Here is a 17,092-nt window from a genome sequence, read left to right on the forward strand (position 1 = left end):
TATATAGAGAGAGAGAGAGAGAGAGAGAGAGAGAGTTTTAGTTCTTCTGACCTAAAGTCCATGACTTTATCTGACAGGTGTACTATGGACACAGCCTACATACCAGAGCCATGTCCTAACTCTGGCTCCAGTTTGTTCAAAAAGACAAATCAGTAGACATTTGATGACTGACTGAATGAGGCTTGTCTACACCCTCACAAATGGCTCATGGCCGACATCTATAAAGCAGCCCAAAGGCTATAAGTGGGTATTACCATTGCCCATTGGTAATGAGTTCTTGTTGGCCAGTCATTGAGCTGTTTCCACCTTCTCTTTGCTGGGCATTCTCCTTGCCAACTCCTGGGGATTCAGAGTTAAATAAAACACAAGGTTCACATGGCCCCGGCTGGCTGTGAACCTCACTGTTCGGCTCCTTTCCACCGATCTTCTCAGGGTCTCGCGCCACCTCAGCAACAAGTCTAATTTTCTGCGGTAAAGACCCCAGCTCTTATTACAGTGTGGACAGCACCATCAACATGCCCTAACTGGTTAGCAGATGGCAGCTGTGTGAAGTCACCTAGCCCAGATCGGAATCAGCGGGGAGATTAGGTAAATGCTCCTTTGAGGTGCTGTCAGGGCCCTTCTGTAAAGAGTACCCCCTCTGCAGTTATTTTTTTCATGTGTGCTCGGATTACATAGCTCAGTGATAATTCCTTCTACATGTACCTTGGCCTCTGACATGACAAACACAGATGCCGCCCGAATCCTTACAAAGCCATGTATCTCAAGCAGGAAGGAACATCTTTGGGAGGAGAATTGATTTGCAAAGCGGCTCGACACACGATCTCTTATTTCTCCTAACAATCAAATAATTCATCTTTATACTCCTCGGGGCCACAGTGACATCCAAACCTGAATGAAACCGAGGACCACAGGGTTCATTCGTAGCAGTGAGAACAGAGCCGTTAGCCAAGCGCGTTCTAAAATTATCAGTCCCTGAAAACAGGCCAGCTGAGTGGGAGTTCTCACTGGGCAGGCTGGCCAAATTCATGGGATGCTCTCCCCCTCTTAAGGCAGGGCTGCTTGCGTGTGTGGCAGTGGTCCCACTACGTAGATGTGGAAACTGAGCCCCCGAGAACTGATATTCTCTGCCATATAGAAGGGAAAGGAAGAGGGGACTTTGAAGAGAGCTCAAATTAAAAATATTAATTTACATTGAATTGCTATGTTAACAACAGTGCTGGGGATGAGGACTGGAATATTCGCCATGTGGGTTTGGAGTTGGTAGACTGTTAGATCAGCATGAAGCACTGGGTGTTTATTTGCTTCTCCCCCCTTACTGTAAGGGCTGTATAAACTAGGTAAATATTTATTTTAGTAGAGAAAAATAAAAGTGAAGAATGTGCATGTGGATAATAACAGGGCATGAATCAGGCGAGAGGAAATGTTTTCGGGTCTCGTTGAGAAATAGCTAAGGAGGGAAAATTACAGATCTTAAAATAGGTGTAATATATTATACAGCTGTGAAAATGGGCCAGCTAGATTGCCTGCATGGAAGCCGTCTTGGATGTTCAAATCTCGAGTTACCTGGAACGCAACTGTACTTCCTATATTTAACTCTGCTTTTTATAAGCCATTCCCTTAACACCTCCAGCTGACAACCGTGCCCCACGTGGCTATCCCATACCGAGTTTGACTTTCTTCACTCTGAGGGTCCTCAAGGTAAACAGAACATCTAGAAGTAGCCTTCCGGAAGGGTTCTGCTGTTCACCAGCCAAATGCTTTCTGACCTGGTAACTAACAGCTTCTCCTTACTTCCCCTTCTCCCTCCCCTCCTCCATTCTTCTACTCCCCTCTCCCATTCCTGAAAACCAGGAGGCAGAGAGAGAGAAAGACTGAGGCTGGGCGGTAACCCTCAAGTCCCACCCAGCCTGCCTTCAACCCACTTCCCCTAAGTAGGACCCAATTCACAAACTCACAGCACAGCGCCCCTAGCTGGGAACAGGGGAAGTCTCGGGTACATTTCACTTAAACCCTTGCAGGGATCTTGACCTCATGCATTTTGTTGTCCTTTCATGCGTTTCTTTGCTCTGTCACTGCAAGTGGTGAAGTGCATGTCACTTTGTGGATGCTCTCGTTCATGTTCAAAACCGGGCTTATTTCATGTGTATTTGGGAACAGGAAAAAAAAAATCAATGAAATGTACATCTCCGGGAGCCAGAGTGAAGGCAGTTGAGAAAGGACAGACTCCGGAGGTCCCGTAGGCATAATTCAGGATGCTCTGAAGTTTACCAAGTCCTGGATTCTATAAAAAGATTAGTTAGGCAATGGTTTACCTTAGGCCATTAGAAGATGGACCAGAGCCAGACACCCTGCCAAACATGGGGGAAAGCTGGAGGAAGGAATTATTTTTAGTGTTCAGGGGTATTAATAATATTCCTATAGGAGGCTCATTAGTTATTGGTGCTTTGTACTGGTTGGATAAACCAGCTGTGTGTGTGCATGTACGTGCACGCGTATGTGTGTGCACATGTGTATGCAGCTGTGTGTGCCCATGAGACTGGGTGAGGATGTGAGGTACCCTGCTCTCCCCCTCTCTTTATCCCCTTGAGTTGGAGCCTCTGTTGAACCTGAAGCTAGTTTGTTGGGTTTTTTTTTCCAGTCTGTGTGGTCAGCTAGCCTCAGCAATCTCTTTTTCCTCCCTCCCCTAATCTGGGGTTCTAGGCACACCTGACCCTTCCCAGCTTTTATATGGATGCTGAGAAACCAAACTCAAGTCCTCATTTTTTACTCAACTTACTCAGGAAATGTTCTTACCCACTGAACTCGCTCTCCAGACAGTTTCAGTATCTTCAAAGCTTCCATTTCACTCTTTTTGTTCATACTTGCCTTTTTTTTCCTTTTGGTGTTTTGAGGCGGGGTTTCTCTGTGTAGTACCCATTGTCCTGGGACTTGCTCTGTAGACCAGACTCAGAGAACCACCTGCTTCTGCCTCCCAAGTGCTAGGGTTAAAGGAGTAAGTGCCTCCTCCCTGCTGCTGCCCTGAGTTCCTCTTTTAAGCCCCAGTCAAGCACCTGCCTTGCCTAGCTCTAGGACGGTGAACACAGAATCACTTATCAGCATGATGGTCCCATGATTCTCAGTCCCATGTCTTGCTGTATTAGCACAGTCTCCCCCACAGTGATACCACTGACTGTACAGCCAGTAGGGTCTGCGGAGGTCACAGGATGCCATGTCTGAGCCTTGTCCATCAGAGACACCAACTTTCTGCCCTCCTCTCCTGGGGATCACTCACTGTGGGAAAAGAACGCTGCCCAGTTGTGAGGATACTCAGTCACCTGCATGGAGAAGAGCCTAGCCCCTCCCTCTTTCCACGTGAGGGAGCCGTCTTGGAAGTGGATTCCCAGAGCCCTAGACAAATCTTTGATGGTGGCAGCTGGCTCCAGATTTGACAGAGGCTGCCGTGGTGATCCAGAGCTAAGTAAGTCCCACCTCCCTTACTCACAGATGCCCTGTGTGAAATACTCATGTCTGTTATTGGTACAGTCTGTACAGCTTTGGAATGGCTCATTACACACCAATAGACACAAAACAACTAGGAGAGACCAATTCTGGCTGCCCAATTACAGAGTTCACACTGTTCTATTTGGAGTTACCAAGTAAAAAGGAAGTATGCTCTAGCAAGTCTGATCTTACACCTTTGATCAGACACTGTCTGCATCTGGGCCATGTTCCCCCAGAGTTTATCTAGGTAGCACAAACCATCCAGGACCTTGGCCACATATTGAGCTTGTTAAGACCACTACATTTACCTGGGTGGCAGTGACGCATGCCTTTAATCCCAGCACTGAGGAGGGAGGCAGAGGCAGGCAGATCTCTGTGAGATCAAGGTCAGCCTGGTCTATAGAGAGAATTCCAGAACAGCCAAGGGTGTTATGAAGAGAAACTCTGTCCTGAAAAACAAAAACAAAACAACAAGACACTACATTTTGTGTGTGAGTGGATTTAGCTATTTAACAAACAGGTGGGTTAATCAGGCAAGTGCTATCTTACAAATATTTAGGCTTCTTTTAGTTTCAGCCTCTCCCTCCCATGCAGATGGAGTTTCTCATGTAGTCTATGATGCTGGATCATCAGTATGTGGGGCCTGAAGGGTGGCTCCGAAGACAGACGGGGCCATCTGTGTGGGACACGTGTGTCCTGTTATTACAGTTGGAATATTAAGTGTCGCACAAAAGCTCATGTTTAAATGCTCAGTCCCAATGGTGGTGCCGTTCTGGGAGGTCAGGGAAACTTAAGGAGGTAGGGTCAGCTGGGAGGAAGTAGGTCATTTGGGGCATGTGGTCGGGCTGTATTTTTCCCTTTTCCCTTCTTGTTCCTTGCTCAGCTTCCAGGTGAAGTGAGGTAAAGAAGTTGCTCTGTCACATGTTCCCACTACCATGATGCCCTGCTCAAGTGCTTGAGGCCACATGACCGCTGGACTGAGCTCTCCGAGTCTGTGAGCCAAAACAAATCTCCCCTTTCTAACGTTCTTCTGTCAGGCATTTCGCCCTATCAATGAGACCAACAGCTGGCCCTCCTCTTTGATAAGCAACGTGTGCAATTGTGAAAGCCTTTTCTAGAGTGACATCTCTGACACTAGCCTGTCCCATGAAGGAAACTAATCTCATGGGCCAGAATGCTGTGCCACAGCCTTATTTTCCACAGTTCCAGAGTTCACAACCATTGGAGCCAGCATGGGAAAGTTCTTGGAAAGGGCGCACTCTGCCTGGCTTCCAGAGGCTGCCTTCTTACTGTGTCCTCAGAAGGCAAGGAATGAGAGGCAATCTCTCTCTTTCACTGCTTCTTCTCAGGGCAGTGATGCCATCCAGGGAGTCTCCACCTTCATGCCTGGTGACCTCCCAGAAGGCTGTACCTCCCAATGCCACCATCTTGGAGATTAGAGGTTCCTAAGCCTTCAGCCCATAGCACTGACCTTGTACCGACCTGTGCAGGACTCGTCTTCCAAATTCCTGTCAGTCTTCTCCTGCGCTCCCTCTGTACCCTGCTTATTTAATTTTTAAAGCCTTTAAGATTTCATTAATATTGAAAATTTTTCTCTAAATCAATTCATAGATTTATTAACTTTGTTTTAAAAGGAATCTTTCTGTCTCCATTGCCAAAGGAAGATCAATATGATTTGCCAAAAATAGATAAGGATAAAACTAAATGCTGTAAAAAATAGACAGATATTATTCATTCCAAGAAGCTGTGGGAGCCAGAAAAGAGCTGAAGACCAAGGCCCATTCTCTTCCCGTGTAAGAAGAAGGTCAGCAAGGTGGTGATGATGGAGATGAGTTGAAAGTAAATCAAGATTCTGTCCCATCAGAAGAACAGAACAAGGTCACTTAATGTGGACTCCAACTCCCCCCAAAATCATGGGAAGAGTGTATAAGCTCCCCCTCCATCACCTCACGTCAAAAGCAGGTGTCTCCAAGTATGCTTTCCTCGTGTATCCTCGGATTGGTCAATAGCATTTCAAGCAAGAGCTGCAGATCTGCCTGGCAGAAGCCCTCATCTTCAGGGCTCTAATCATAGTCTTCCTCGTTCTGGACCATGGTGGCTGAGAACTCCACCTTTGGTACATACCCTTTCTCTCTCGCTGTGTGATTCTGAGCAAGGCAGTGAGTGGACCTTTCTGAGCCCATTGTTAAATGAAGATGATACGAAATGCTCATTGGATTGTTGAGATGGTCAAGGGTGATGATGCATGAGATATTTGCCTTCAGTATATAGAGCTTACGTGGCATATTTGCATCATGCATTTGAAGGTTTTGTGTTGGAGTTCCAGGAAAGCATCTTCTTATCTTCTTCCTGTGCCTACATTTCCTTCCTTCTTTCCTTTTCCTTCCTTCTTTCCTTCCTAACTTTCTTCCTTCCTTTCTCCCTCTCCCTTCCTTTCTCCCTCTTCCCTTCCCTCCCTCCTCCCTCCCTCCTCCCTCCCTCCATCCATCCTTTCATTCTTATTTCCTTTTCTTTTTTAGACGAGAACCTTCCCCCTCTGACCATCCCCAGGGCTATGGTTTTGGTGAGTGGCATCTCTAGTTCCCGATACCTGCTGAGCCATGGTCAGAACTTCTGCCCACTTGGTTTAGATATTTAGGTTGCTCCTGGCTGCTGAGGAGAGATCTCTGCTGACTCACCTGCTTGCCAGGTGAAAGGGCTGACGTGTGGGAGAAGCAAGAGAGGGCTACATGGAAAAGCATCAGAACAAGTTCATCCACTGATACCCACACCCTGTGAACAGCAGTATACTGTCAGGGTGGGGGTAGCAGTGCCAAGCTCATAAGAAATAAACTCTTAAGTGCATTGGTTATAGGTGGAATATAGAGATTATTCTCCTCTGTTCCAACAGACAAGATCCCTCTCCTTTTTCTCTTACTACTTCGTCTTAACTCCATGATGTTCAGAGTAGTGCTTGGCCTCATATACTAAGGCAACAAGCATTTAGATGCTTCAATGTGCAATGTCACTAAGAAGCAATGGGTGAGCCTGCTAATACATCAGACATTGAGCTAGGACCTCAGAATTGTTTTAAGTAGCACTCTACAGAATTCTCACTCTGTGGGCAAGGAAATTAAAACTGGGGTGTTGAAGGTGTGTGTCCTGCATTGGTTTCTTCTTTCTGCATTTAACAAATTAACATAAACTCAGTGGCTTGAAACATTACAGATTTTACTCTTTTTCTGCGTTAGAGGTCACAATCCAAGGTCAACTTCACAAGGGTACAGTCAAGATGTCAGCAGGTCTGGCTGCCAGAGGCTCATGGAGTTTTCAACTTAAGAGCCGCAGAAGTGTCTGCACAGAGTGCCTACCCAACATGCTCAATACCCTGGATTCCATCCTCCGCATCACATAAAACCCAGTGTGAAATCTCAGCACTGGAGAAGTGGGGGCAGAGGATCAGTAGTTCAAGGCCAGACCCTATCTTGAAGGAAGGAAGAAAGGGAGGGAGTGAAGGAGAGAGGGAGGGTAAAGGGAGGAAAAATGGGTAAGAAATTGGTTGGGTTCTGGTACCATGCATTTTGTCTCAATTTCTCTTGATTATTCATTCTCTCAGTATCTCCCATTTTGTCTGATACCCCCGATTTGGGTGAAGACAAATCCAGGCACTGTCTGTTGGCTTGGCTGAGCTGTCTCTCCCTTTCCTCTTTGCCCCGTAGTCTTTGGCAGCTCTGAATGGGATTATGCAGACCCTAGAACCTTGAGCCAGAGAGGTCTGCTCTCTCTTGCCTCCCATCCGTCAAGTGCTGGGCTGTGCCCTGGACCGCTGCCAGGCTGTGTTTGGAGTGCACCATCTGCACAGGATGTGAGCCGTATTTGTTCCGAGGGATCCAAAAGCAGCGACCTGAGTAGGATCAGCTGGTGCTTCAGGACGAGCGTCATTTCACCGTCTTTGTAGAAAAGGCACCACGTTCTCTTGCACTCAGCAGTTTATGGGGTGCCATATTGTCTTTACTCTTCCAACCCCCTCCCCCCCCCCCGCCGCCTATTTCCAAATGTGTTTGCTTGTTATTAAACAGTTCCATGTTCCTGTCAGAAAGAATCGTTCCATGGAGAGAGAGGCCTATCCAGACCAGTGAAAGATACCTTTTTGTTAGCATATCTGAAGCCTACAGATCCCAGTTCTCTGTGGGTCTGACCTAGAAAGCCTCCACTCCAGACTTCCTCTTGGAGGAGAGCTCCTGGCTGAGGGGAGATGCCCTTCTACCTGATAAACTTCAACCTGCCAGGACTGGCAGACAGTGCTGCTCTTCATCCCTCCCAGGTACTTGCCAAACTTAGAAAATGTTCACTGGCCTTGTGACTGAGCTGTCTCTGAGGTGAGGCATTCAGTTTATTGAGTCTGTTAGTCTTTTTGTAATTTAAGAAGTGGGCTCATAGCAATGGACTGTTATTCCGTCCTGTGGATTTAATACTCAGGTTTCGTGATGGCTATTTTTTATTATATCAAATCATATGCTAATCATATCATATCATATCATGATCTATCACGTTAATGCTATGTGAGGGTGCTTATTCAATGCCATTATGTTTACTCATACCCCCATTATCTGTAGGAATCCCTCCTTATCTTCACTTGCCTTCTATGCTTTCAGCTACCCACAGTAAATCATATTCTGCAACTACTAAATAAAAAATTCTAGAGCTAAGTAATTCGTAAGCTCAAAAAAACATACGTCCTTCTGTACAAGGATGAAATCCCATGCTGTCCCACTCCATCTCACACAGGACTCCAACCAAGCCTTTTTCTAGCGTATTCACACTGTGTTTGTATTCACCCGTCAGCCACGTAGCAGCCATCTTGTATATACAATGGAATATCCACAGTGTCATGGTGATTACACATAGGGCCATGCTCTCTCTCTCTCTCTCTCTGCAGCTTCAGGCACCCATTGGACATCTTGGAGTGTATCTCTGTAGATAAGGGAGGGTATCTGTTGTAGAGATAATATTCCTTCATTGTCTCCAACATAACTTCTGTGTGTATTAAACATGACAATGTGCTCCTTGATCCCAGTGATAGCCTCTGCTCTACTTTCTTCTGTGAATTTGCCCCTTCCAGGTATCACATATAAGTGGGGACTGACAATGCGTTCCAGGTTGGCTTGTTTCACTTAACACACACACCATCCAGGCCTGTCCCTGTTGTGGCACATGTCGTATCTCCCTCCTTCTCCCACCTGTGAGTCGTCCCCCCCCCCATTCGAGCACTGACTAGTTTGATCCCATGCAGGTCTTGTATTGGCAGCCATAGCTGCCTGAGTTTGCCCGTGCATACCGTCATTTCCTGAAGACGTGATTTAGCAACGGTCATCTCCATCCTCAGCCTCTTCCACTCGCTCTCTCCTCTCCCCATCATCCACGATCCTCCCTGAGCCTTGGGGGAAATGGGGCACAGTTCCTTCATTTCTTGTCTAATACTAATATTCCATTGTACAAAAGGCAATTTAGTGGTGGACGGTTGGACTTCCTCTCTCTCTGGGCTAGGATGAGCAATGCTATTATGAACACTTGCACACAATTGTCTGTTTAAATTTTGTCCTCAGTTCCATTGGAAACCTGTCCAGGAGTGAAATTGCTGGGTCCTAGAATGGCTCCATCCTCACCCTCTTCCCAGGCATCAGGACCATGTCATTGCCCCGCACCAGCAGCTTGTGAGAGTCTAGTCTATCATGAGCTGCCAACAACACTGGTCTTTTTTCTTCCTTTTTTTAAAGTTGAACCTTAGGTGGGGGGAGGGTCTGTGGAGGGAGAGGGAGGGAGGGGAAGGAGTGGGAATGTGGATTGGTATTTTTTTTAAGTAATAAAAAAAAGTTTAGCTTTAATTTTTATTTAAAACAGATTTATTTTTGATTACGTGTGTGTGTGTGTGTGTGTGTGTGTGTGTGTGTGTGTGTGTGTGTGTATCTGTGATTATGTGTGCATGTGAGTGCGGGTGCTTCCAGACTTCAGGATAGGATCCTGAAGCAGGTGGCAGTTGTGAGCCTCCTGATGTGAATTCTGGAACAAACTCATGTCTTCTGGGAGAGCAGTATGTATTCTTAACTGCGGAACCGTCTCACCAGCCCTCACCTTCTTAGTTTAAAAAGTGATGTCTCGCTGTGGCTTTGTTTTATATTTCCCCAATGGCTAATGGTATCAAGCATCTTTTCATGTTATTTTCTTTTCCGTGTCTCCATCTTCTTTGAAGAAAGCAACATCCAGATCTTACACTCGGATGCTATTCCCCTTCTTTGCTTTCTCTTGGTTTGTGGCTACATTCCAGCAACATTTCAGAGTTTCAAGGGCACTAAATCTTCTGCTGCTGTTTAGAATTTGAGGTAAAAAGAAAACAGTAATTGAAATAGGCAGTTGTTATTTACATCAGGGAGGTTGCTATTACACACCCTGGTGCTCTTTCATTAGCTGCATTATATTCTTATTATGTGTTTTCCTAGGTAATTGTAATCTGTGGCTTTTGGGATTTTGTAGCTTTCTTTTTGGTTTGTTTTATAAACAGACAACAGCATGCGCCTAAAAGAACTGGGCCTTCATTGAGAAAAAAAAAAAAAAGGAAGTTGAAGGCTAATGAAACCTAAAGCCAAAAGAGATATGGGAGCCAGAGATAAATAAGTAAGCCCTCCAGAGTTTACTAATCTCCAGACAGGTTTTCTCTGTAGTTTTCAGAGCTGACAAATTGAGCTCAGTCACTTGGAATGTAGTTTGTCGCTCTAATTGCAAAGCGTTTTAATTATCCGGCATGCTTTATGCTGCTCTGAAATGCTCATTTCAGAGTCTGCTGGTGTGCCTTTCTGAGGAATGAGAAAGCGAACAGTCTCACCAGAGATTAGGTGGCGACATAGGCAAGACTGTCTAGTCAAAGAGAAAGGAGGACACGACTCATTGCCGCTGCATGCAAGCAAGAGACGGTCGCTGCACCAAAGAGCAGGCGAGGCAGATTGTCACCAATCTGTATTGACTATCAGAACCCAAAGAAGCCCTTGAGGTCTGGTGATGGACTGAGGATGCTTTCCTCTTCAGCTTCTGCTCACTTCGGCTTCCTTATGCTGCTTGAAGAGTCACAAGACTAGGTCTGGTTCTTAGGTTCTGGCATTTGCTGGTAAGGTATTTTGATATTCCAGACATTTGGTGGTAGAAGGATGGAAAGTTTAAATGGAGATCATCTGAAGGCTCCAAAGAGATTAATGTAAATATGTAGTGAGTGCGTAGTACATACCAGGTACTGTTTCAGGTCACCTACTGACAAGTGAGAGATTAGGGGGGTCACCATCTACCCATCCATCCATCCATCCATCCATCCATCCATCCATCCATCCATCCATCTGTCTGTCCTTCCACCCATTTATCCATCTACCCGTCCATCTGTTCAGCCATCCATCCACCCATCCATTCATCTGTCTGTTCATCATCCATCCATCCACCCATCCATCCTTCCATCCATCCTATTGCCCACCTACCTATCCATCAATCAGTTCATCCAGTTACTCATTCTATTCATCTACCCAACCGACCAGTCTTCCCATCCATTCATCCGTCTATCCATCAATACTATTCTTTTTCTGTTTTTCCCTTACTCCCACCCCCTTTTTTTTTTCTTTCTCACTTTGTTACTTCTTTCTTCCCTACAGAAATTGGCTAAGTGCTCATCACACAGTGAGCATGCCTTTGGTGACACAGTTAGTAAACAAAGCAAAGGTTCTGTATTCTGTGAGGCTGTTAGATAAAATGGATAATTAGCAAATAAATTCTCTCAACTGAAATCCTCCTATATGTTTACTTATCCATTTCTAATATATCATTTATGGTGTCAGCCAGGCACCAGATGGGAACCTGACACTTCCCATTATTTTTTTAACAGGAAAAGTTCAAAATTAAAAAATTATTACCCACAGTAGGTTGTAGGCTAAGGGACAGAGAACTGTCTAAAGATCTAGGACTCTGGCTTTGGGAGTACTGAGGTGAGGCAGTGCACCCAAGCAAGAAAGAAGTCAAGCAAGGGATCCTAGGGGTAAGACTGGAACAGATCCACCAGGTAGGTGGCGGATCCTTCCCATTGAGGTCCCATGAAGGCGAGACTCTGGCAAACCACTCTCTTTAGTTCCAGGTAAGGTGGTCTTTGGAGTGTTCTATCATGGAAGCTGCTAGGAATCTGCCAGTAGGGGTGGTACACTAGGAAGGTTCCTGGTTAGGGGGACAGAATGAAGTTGCCCCCAGGGTGATTTTTCCAGAGGGCTTCACGCCAGAGCCTGAGGCCTTCGGTGTCCCTCTAGTGCCCTCTACTGGCTAAGTTTGACGTGGTGCCAGCTGGCACAGAGGAAGCAGGTTTTGGTCCTAGTCAGGGCCAAAGCAGCTGGGTATGACAGCTGGGACAGATGTTCTTAAATAGCATGGGAAAATAAGACGAACGAAGAAAATGAGAAGGGCCAGGTGTGCCACTTGATAGGAAGTATTCAAGAAAGGCCTCTCTGGAAAGCTGGCATTTAATGCGGGCCCGAAGGGAGTGATGTCACTGGTGGAACATTCCAGATAGAGGAAACAGCAAGTGCAAAGGCCCTTGGGTCAGAGATGGCATGCTCGAAGGAGAGGCAGCAAAGACACAGTGGATGTGACGAGGACTTAGGGGATCCCTGAGAGTTAGCATGTGCCCACAGCAGCACAGGAAGACTTCCTTCTAGAGAGTCGTGTGTACGCAAACCCCTAAAACTGGTTTCTCTTCTTCCCAACGAACCGCTGTATTGAGTAGATTGGTGAGAGCTGGGTTGATGTGGACTGAAACTGGGATCCCACAGGAAACTACTGCAGCAATCTAAGTCATAAAAGACCTGGAGTCAACATAAATACAAGGTCGAAGTGATTGCCATTCTGTGTGGGGTGACGAATGAGCTTGGAAATGATGGTGGCGGTTGCATACATAAAGTCACTCATGAGGACACTTAGAATGATGAAAATGTCAAATTATATGTTGCATATATGTTCCCACCATACAAGGCATTTAAGAAACAGAAAAGCAGAGCCATGACTCAGTTTCCTGATGAGACGAATACTGTGTATGTGTGCTCTCCCTGGACCTCTTCTTACCTCCATCACCTGGCCAGTAGAGAGATGGTCCTCACCTCCTGGCTTCCTCCTTGCAGATCATACATCTGTAGAAAATCAGGGAATGTCACCATGGCACAGCCAGCATCTCTCTCTGTATTCATGTAGACTGGCTGAGCAGAGAGCCCCAGCTCTCCTCCCTTCTCTGCCTCTCTTAGGCTGGGATTACAGGAACATGCCATGTGCCCAGCTGTTTCTGTGGATCCTGAGGATCCCCATTAAAGTTCTCGTATTTGCACAGTAGACACGTTACTGGTCAAGGCAACGTGTCCCCCTGCTCCACTTCAATATTTGTTGCTTTAAGACAAACCTAAATGGTTGTTTTCTGACTCCACAGCCCATGATCTTTTCTCTGCCACCGCTGTCTCTGGCTCCTCCTAGACTGTCAGGACTAATTAGGACTCCCTACTCCTGCGATTTCAGGAATGCCCAGCTGCTTCCTAGCATGGAATGGGGACTGTCCCTGATCCCACCCAAGCGAAGTCACCGACTGGGACATGGACCGCGAACATTTGGCTCTTGGGAGAGACATTCCTACCATGTTTCTAACGATGGTGGCAGTCGTCGAGTGCGTTGTCCTTCATGTGAGCTGCAGTTTTACGATTCTGTGTTTATGGGAAAAGGCTGTTACTATTCTTAGACTGGCGGTTCTCACTTATTCATAGCTCTCTGCTCTGCTTGTGGGTGGAATGAGAAGTTATAATAGAGCGCAGGTGCCTCGCATTGTTTTCCGTTCCTCACTGGATCGTGTTTATTAAAAAGGAAATCACAGTGGTGTGTCTGGAACTGCGTCTGAACAAATAACCCACAGGGAGGAGTCCCAGGAAGGTGGGCAGGAGGCAGCACACCAAGAGAGGCAAAAACAAGTTTGTGCTAATTGGGATCAGGCGGTACTTTGCATGAGAATTACGAACAAGAGCGTGGCTGCGACTTAATTACTGGCCTCAACCTTGGTTGGCATGCTTCACATACTTCTACAGCAGAGCCACAGTTTGAATTTAACACATTTTTCCCCCTGGGTCTTTAATTTGAAAACAGGACTGCAAAAGATGTCTTTTCTAAACGTTTAAGTTGCTCATGGACTATTGACACACACACAGACACACACACACACACACACACACACACACACACACACACACACAATACCACCACCACACTGTAGACAACTGTCTTACTTGGTGCTATTTGGTTCCTTGGAAAAAGCTACTCTGATTCATTCAGATGACAGGTGGAGACTTTAATTCCAATGAGATGTGAGTTAGCTGTTGGAATCCACATCTCCATAATCTTATGTCGGTTTTTAGCCAGATCCTTGAAAGACTCTTGTGCATGTGTGTTCCTATATGTGGCTTTGGCGTGTGTGCAAAAGGCAATCCCCGGCCCATGTCATTGCTTTGGTTTGTGAGGCACCCACAAGAGATGGTCCAGATCCCCTCACAGAGCCACGTACCAAATGTGCGTCTTCGTTCAGAAGTCACCACTGTGTAAAGAGATAAATTAACGTCCCCCATGGCACTGGTCTCCATGGTCCTGAGCTGTAGAGAGAGCCATGTTCAGAGGAGCAGAGCACTGGGGTCACTTGCTGGAGTTCCAGGCTATGGGGAAGAAAGAGAACAGTTCATACAAATGGGAGTGTGAGGTAGTCTGCACATAGATACCACATCAGAGGACACTGAGGAGGTAAATGAGTTAATCTTCCCATCTCAGGAGGGTCGGAAAGGGCTTCCTCATGCAAAGGCATGAGTCTGAACACACTTGGGACACCTGAGGACACTGACACACTTAGGGGACAGCGTAGTAGAGTCCTCCATGGCTAACACGTCCAGTTTGTCCAGGGGATACCGGAAAGACAGGCAAGCCAGGCAGAGAGGAAGAGACCTCCAAGCCCCCATCACTGACATGAGGCGAGAAGAGGAGGCTTGATCGCTGGCTACCCCCATCAACCATAGTCCTATTTTTAGAAGGGTCTGGCTCCTGAAATGCCTCAGTTCCTCTTGCCTCCCTGGCTCCTCGCCTCTCTGTTCACTGAACTGAAAAATTATCAGGGCTATATTCAGCCCTCACCAATAATAACATGCAACAAAAATATCTCGTGGATTTGCAACTTGGGAGTGTTTTGACTGTTCCCAGCAAAGACTTTGAGAGTCACCGTGTGGGACCCCACCCCCACCCTGTCTGGCTTTTTGATGAGTGAAAATGAGTCTTTCTTTTTTTTCTCTCTCTCTCCAAAGTGATGTTCTTTTGTGGCTAGTCTGCTTCTCCATCAACAGCTCTACTCAGATGCACTCTTCATCTCTAACTGAAACCGAGAAGCCACCATGGCACCCTTCTGGGTTAGGGGTGGGTATCCAGGGATTGGAGACTGCAGAGGTAGTCCCTAACCTCTAGCACCCCACCTTGCTCCTGGGAGGATAGAAATGTCTTCTTTCTGGATAGGACGTGAACCTTAGCAACAAGGTAGCAGCAGCATTAATTCACACAGGAAGTGGGAGTCCATTGGATGAGACGCATTACGATAATCTCTACCATCATTTCCTCTGTAATTCTAGCTATTGTTTCCTTTAGCCAAAGGAGCTTTGACCTTTGTCTCACCGCTTCCTCCTGTATCAAGAGCAGACTGCCTGCTTTCAGCCTGGTCTCATTGATGTTGCTCAGTCAGTATAGCACGTAAGGAGACTCTCTCAGAGTCTATGTCCTTCAGAGTCAAGGTCAGTGGCAGCCACTAGGACTCTTAAATGCAGGAGCACGTCATAATGCTGACTACTCTTCCCTGTGGAAATGAGATGTTTGCCCTAGAGGTTATGGCTTCAGAAGGCCCCAGTTCAGCTTCCAAACACAGAAGACACTTGGGAATTGAAGTGGGAAGAAGATGTGTAGCGAGATTCAGGGATATGAAGTGGTACTTTCAGGGTGATTCCTAGATTTGATTGGACAATAAGCACAGAGCACACAGAACACAATAAGCACTCTGACATCTAGAGCCAGGCTTACTTGTCTTGGTTACTCGCTTACTCTGATTTTGCTTAAACTGTGCTTCCTGTTCCTCAGTTTTCTCATCTGTCAAATGGGGATCTGTCCTAGTTGGCTTTCAGTTACTGTGATAAGCACCATGGCCAAAAGCAATTTAGGGAAGGGTTTAATTGACTTATGGGTTAAAGTTCATCACTAAGGGAAGCCAAAGGCAGTCAAGGCCGGACCATGAAGGCAGGAACTGAAACAGAGGCCCTGAAGGAACTCTGCTTATTGGCTTGCTCCTCTTGGTTCACCTAGGGATGGCACCACCCACAGTAGACTGGGTTCTCCCTCATCAATCAGTAACCAAGTCAGATATGCCCAGAGGCCAGCCTAATGGAGGTAATTCCTCAGCTGAGGCTCCTTCTTCCCAGGTGACTCTAGTTTGCGTCAAGTTGGCAAAAGCCGATTAGCACAGAGTCCCAGCAGTAATTATGAGGTCTAAGCGAGGACCCACAAAGAAGGTCTGGTGTCTAGTGTTTAGGGACAGTGGATGTGGCTGCCCATTCAAAAGGGAGTCTGTGTGATCCGCTGAGAAGTGTAAGTCTTCACCGTTTCAATGACGTTTTAATCTAGCGCCGAGGAAAAGGCGGATATATGGGCACGAATGTGGAGCAGGGTGTTTTGGGGATTGGTGTTTAGGGATCACTAGTCCTTGCTCTCTTTATTCCGCCATGCTCTTGGCTGTCTTCCTTCACTCTCCTCTCTGTCTCTCCTACATAACAGACACTGACATTGAGCCTGTGCCATCGTATGTCCACACTGCCCAGCAGGACATTGTATAATGAACTGGAGGTGGTTTATGTCTGTATGGTCCAGCTCAGTGGTCATCTACAGCTACCAAGCACTTGAAATGTGGCTACTGTGACCGAGGGACTGGAAGCTTGATTCAGTTGAATTTAATTTAAATAATTTAAGCAGCCAGATGTCCCTGGTGGCTGCTGTAATGGACAATACCATGAAGGCACTACAGACTCAGACAAAAGGCAATGCTGTGTCTTGCTCCCGGGGGTTTCTGGTTCTACAGGGGTCAGACATCCTGAGTGACAATCAGCAGAAGAACATACCTGAACCTGGAGGCTGGTACCTGGTGCTGAGAAAACTGATGTGGCCGTAGTACCCAAGAAGATGCTAGCACAGAGTGCCGAGCTTCTACAAGCTTCTGTTTTGTTTTCTCTTACGATCTAGTTTTTCCTTGTGTCTGTGTATCTGTGCTGAGTGAGGTTTATGGGCACCACATTTATACAGATATCTGTGGAGGCCAGGAAAGGGAACCAAATCTCTCAGAAGTGAAGTTGGAGGCAGTTGTGAGCCACTCTATGTGGTTCCTAGGAACTGAACTCACGTTCTTTGCCAGAGCAGTAACTGCTCTTAACTACTGAGCCATCTCTCCAGTCCCTGTTTGCTTGCGCTCTCTCTCTCTCTCTCTCTCTCTCTCTCTCTCTCTCTCTCTCTCTCT

General features: G+C 46.5%; 1 protein-coding gene across 1 annotated transcript in view; it reads left to right on the forward strand.

Annotated features, from left to right (window-relative positions):
• The window catches only part of Wwox (WW domain containing oxidoreductase), an 881,293-nt gene that overhangs the window by 509,151 nt on the left and 355,050 nt on the right, over nt 1-17,092 (forward strand). The window lies entirely within an intron of this gene.

This window comes from Microtus ochrogaster, chromosome 4 (genome assembly GCF_000317375.1).
Source record: "Microtus ochrogaster isolate Prairie Vole_2 chromosome 4, MicOch1.0, whole genome shotgun sequence".
Lineage (NCBI taxonomy): Eukaryota > Metazoa > Chordata > Mammalia > Rodentia > Cricetidae > Microtus > Microtus ochrogaster.